Raw genomic sequence first — 4,920 nt, 5'->3', positions numbered from 1 at the left:
GGTTAAGACCAAGGTAAAGCAGGACCTGTGCAACAAGAGTTGTAGCTTTTGGGTCTGAGAAGGTCAGTGAAATCCCCTCAGGATTTATCCTGAGATCCTACACCTCAGATTGTAGAAACTTTGTCAGTGTCAGCCATGTGAAAACACATAAATTTAAACAGAAGTAGAACAATATAGGACAAAGACCCACCGTATACTGTAGGTGTCGTTTAAAATTAACAACTCAACTAATCCTATCTCTTTTACATTTTCATCTGTATAGTCAGCTTTCCCAACATTGGCAAAAAATACTCAGCACTTGCAGCTTACATAAGAGGTTCATTTTGGCTCATGGTTTTAAGAGTGATTACTCTGTGTTTAGCCTGTCTCACAGCAGAAATGACATGGTAGAGGCACAAGGCAAAGGTCAGCCAGGAGGCAGAGAGGGAGGAGCCAGAGAAAAGCCCAAAGTCACACCTCTAGTGACACCTCTTCCAGTCAGTGCCCAACTCCTGACAGCACACGTAGCAATGAACCCATCAATGAGTCATCTAACTGAGAACGTAGCACCCCCTTGACCCAGTCACCTTCCCAAAGCTCCACTTCCAGACAGGAGACCTTGGGAGACATCCTAGACATAAACCACAACATTGTCCCTTGGTCCCTAAAAGACTCAAGTCCACCTCATTATGTAAAATGTGTTTTTCCCATCTCTAAGAGTCACCAAAGTCTTAACAGTTTCAGCAGGGTGGAAAAGTCCAAGTCCAAAGTCTCCTCTGAGACTCAAGGCAAGCTCTTAGCTATGAGACCCTGTAAAAATAAAAAAGAAACATACACAGGTAAACATTTCATCTTATTCACTTCCCTCTGGGACAAAATACCTGACAATGGCTACTAAAAAGAGGAGAGATTTATTTTGGCTCATGTTTCAGTCTAAAATCAAGTGGTTTCAAGGCAGATAGCATAGCACAGGGGAACAAGGGAGGAGTGGTGCTCATCTCCAGGAAACACAGAAAGCAGAGTGAGAAGCAGGAAGGGAAAAGCAGGCAGGAGGACACAAGCAGGATGCAGCCTTTCAAGTCCCACCTCCAGGGAGCGGGCTCTTGGGGTCAGATCCCATCTCCAACACCAAGTCAGGCGTGTGGCTCTATAATCCAACCACGGGGGAGGTGTCCCCGCCCTCTGCACAGATTCCGAGCCCTGACCGACTTTGGCGGCCTTCGTCACCCCTTCAACTCCCTGTCCTAGGCGAGGAGGCCGGCTTGGGTTAAGGGGCCCGAGCCAAGAGCGCGGAGAGCTTGGAGCAGCGCGGACGACGGCGTTGAGTGGTGGTAATGGTGGCCTCAGCAGGTGGGGAAGATGAAAGGTAGCCGGATCAAGCTTGGAGATGTAACTCCACACAATGTCATACAGTTGAAGAGGTTGCACCAGGTCATCTTTCCAGTCAGCTGTAAATGACAACTTCTACAAGGACATGCTGGAGGTTGGCGAGCTAGCAAAGCTTGCCTATTTCAGTGCTATTGCTGTCGGTGCAGTATGCTGCAGGGTGGATTATTCACAGAATCAGAAGAGACTTTACATCATGACACTAGGATGTCACACCTTACCAAAGGCTAGGAGTAGGAACTAAAATGTGAAATCATGTCTTAGACATCTGTGAGGAAGTTGGCACTTTTGACAACATCTATCTGCACATCCAGGTCAGCAATGAGTCAGCAATTGATTTCTACAGGAAGTTTGGTTTTGAAATTATTGAGACAAAGAAGAACTGCTACAGAGGGATCGAACCCGCTGATGCTCACCTGCTTCAGAAAAACCTCAAAATCCCCTCTGGTCAGAACGCAGATGCGCAAAAGACAGACAACTGAACAAATTACGAACTTTCTTGTACTTGCTTGTCGCCAAATAAAAAGAGAGGACAATTAATCCCCTCTCCTCTTTGTTAAGCTTTCCCCCCTTGTTCTCTTGTTCTTGGTTTTCCCTTTTCTTCCCTCTTTCCTTTAAAAGTTTTAATAATTTCAAGGACTTTTAAAAATAATCATGTTTGGATTGTTTCAGTTCTCTCATTTTTGTGAGGTATTTGGATTGAAGGAAGATCTATTTACTTTCATAGTTAAGATATATAACCCAAAATTTTTGGGTAGCAAATGATTTCAAATTTTTAAACTTTTTTAAATGTCCTGCTTTCACATTGAAGGGCAGAGCCTACAAATATTGTTTATTTCAAAAGACAAAAAGACACAGCAGCAATATTTTTTTCTTTGATTCATAGCCAAGTTTGGTGTGTTTGTGGTACTTTGGGTTTTTAAAGACTATTTGTGGATGCTTGTCCCCAGACATCGCCTTCGCCCCACCTTTAGTCCTTCTGAGCCCTCTCAGGAGTGCACCTTTGCTATCCTTCTGAGAAGTACTAAGCTTACTTGGTTTTCTAAAGCAATTGATTTTTCTCTTCTTGCTGATGGGTGGGAAGTCTGGTTAGGGAGGGTCATATGGTGGTCTAAGTATTTGAGTTAAAATGCTTTCTTGTTAATGAATGGTTGTCAGCAGGTCTGTTTTTCCTGCTATTGTTACTAGAGGCTTAGAGTGTGAGCTGGTGAGGTTAACTTTTTTTTAATATCCCAGCTAGAGATAGTAGCCTTTAACTGGCCTAAAAAAGTTTATTGTGATATGGGTTTTTTTCTCCTGTCCTTTTTCTTCAGTAAGCCCAAAATACCATAGTTAATCTAACTTTAAAAATGGAGCTGATGTCCTTACAAGTTAACACCCCTAAATGAACTTGAAGCAGGTGTTTCCTTCTTGGACATATTTTAAAATACCTAAAGGAAAGCTTAGATGGACTTGGGGAATAATAAATGCATTTAATGTCAACTAATACTGGCTATTAAAAATGTTGCCAGTGAGTGATTATATAAGAAAGAATATCTAGACAGTGTTTTTTGAGACTAATAGTTATGATGATAGTCCTTATCTGTTGGAGAATATCCCAGATTTGCTTGTACTCTGTGCCTACAATACTGAGTTTAAGGATTTGGGATACGAGGAATTATTGAATAAACTGCTTCTATTCTTGGGAAAGCAGAAGCACAAAGTGTTAATAGTACAAATACCACTGTGACCTCTACTGACGGGAGTGGCTTTACCCTAGATCATTATCTGACAAGTAGCGAGTGGTTCTGACAGGTTGGTAACTCTTTGTAAGATGAGACATCTTAAATATGCATGTTTTTCTCTCATCCAATCTCAATATTTGCAATTTTTTAGATTGTCAAGGGTAGTGACTCAAGAAACAGTCTCAGTAGAGTTGAAAGCCAATGTGCAAAGCCTGAGTTTTGTTATTTGACTTTGGGGGCGAGGGGATACCAGGGATTGAACTCAGGACTGCATGCTTGCCAGGCAGGTGCTGAGCCACTGAGCTAAATCCCTGGCCCTGTCACCTGACTTTAAAAAGGAAGTTTGATTTGTAATTTCTCATATATAAAAATCTCATCTCCAAATAAGTTACATGGTAAAATTACTTTATAGAATGTTTTTACACACTTTATAACCTTAAGTTTTCATTTGGAAATGTGAAAGTATAAAGTAAAATAGTCTTTAGCAATGTTGAGTGCCAAGAAAAAATGTTTAAAGGAAAATGTTTAATAAATAAGTCCATAGGTTTCTATCTTGGTGAAAATGTAGAAAGACCATGCCAGGTGGGCTTCAGTATGAGTTTCTTAATCTGAATCCAAGCTTAGAAGAAATCTTTAATACTAAGCACCTTTATTTAGCTTCATGGATAAGTTTCAGCTTTCTCTTGCTGAGAGAGGAGTACTTCAGTTACAGAAAGCATGAGAGTGTTCAGCCTTTTTGTAGACTTCCAGGTATCAAAATAGATTTTGATGTATAAGTGAATCTTCTGAGCCCACACCACCTCTATCTCTATAGCTATTTCACCTGGACTATCCAAGCAGTCCTATGACTGTATCCCTAAAGGTGGTTGATGAAAACCAAATACCTGCCTCACAGCTAAGTACATGTTATTTAAAGATAGAAAAAATATTCAAGTTTGAATTGAGTGTGTAGGCTTCCTATTGTAGTTTCTTTTCCCACTGGTCAGTGACTGCATCTAAATTCTTAGTGCTTGTAAAGGGTTAATTTTCCTCCATCAAGCTGGTATTAAATAATTCTATCCACTTACAGAAGGGAAGATGTGGAAGAGGTAGATATTGGGCACTACTCAATAAAGACTAATGTCCATTGTTGAATTTGTTATTTTGATAAATGGTAAAAATAACCTTAGGCCTAAATCAGTAATTCTGTTAACTAGAAGATCACAGAATCTATCCATCATACTTTTCAAGATAGATGGTTTTTACTATGGGGCAAATAGATTAAAATTGTACCACATGCTAAGTAGCACGTAGGTCTATAAAAGAATCTATAGAGAACTCTATGCAATATAATTTGTCCATATTAGTTTTCATTCCAGGGAAAGAGTTCTAAAGTATCTCCAAAGCAGTTTTCTCATCAGCTGAAAAGTCCTTCAGCAAGAGAACAATTGGGAAACCATGGTGTGTGGTGGTGGAGAAGAAAAGCTCCCTCAGTTTTTGGAGGGAATGACTTTAAAAATACTTAAATGGTTGAGTTTACTTGCAGTTAAAAATTAAACTTTTCAATTTTAACACTGCTGTTGCATCTGAAATAAACTTATGTGATGTTCTGGAGAGAGATAGATATTACAACCACCTCCAAAAGGCCAACGTCTGAGCACGTGAGGTTTCAGGGGCCACCTGGATAGGAACTGTGTTGTGATTGGTAGCATCAAGTTGAGTAAGTAATGCAGCTACATTGGCTCAGAATAGCTCTTGGTGTGGGTGACCCTCCCTAGAGAAGACTATTGCCAGAACAGTACAAAAAGGGAAACAGAGTAGAAAGGATTGCTTCTATTTTCCTTGTAGGAGC

General features: G+C 40.4%; 1 pseudogene; it reads left to right on the top strand.

Moving 5' to 3' along the window:
* The first annotated feature begins 1,338 nt into the window (after positions 1 to 1,338).
* On the top strand, positions 1,339 to 2,295 carry LOC101565560 (annotated as a pseudogene).
* The last annotated feature ends 2,625 nt before the right edge of the window (positions 2,296 to 4,920 follow it).

Source organism: Octodon degus, unplaced genomic scaffold (assembly GCF_000260255.1).
Source record: "Octodon degus isolate 3935 unplaced genomic scaffold, OctDeg1.0 scaffold00012, whole genome shotgun sequence".
NCBI classification, from domain to species: Eukaryota; Metazoa; Chordata; class Mammalia; order Rodentia; family Octodontidae; genus Octodon; species Octodon degus.
This window is presented reverse-complemented; position numbering and strand designations above follow the sequence as displayed.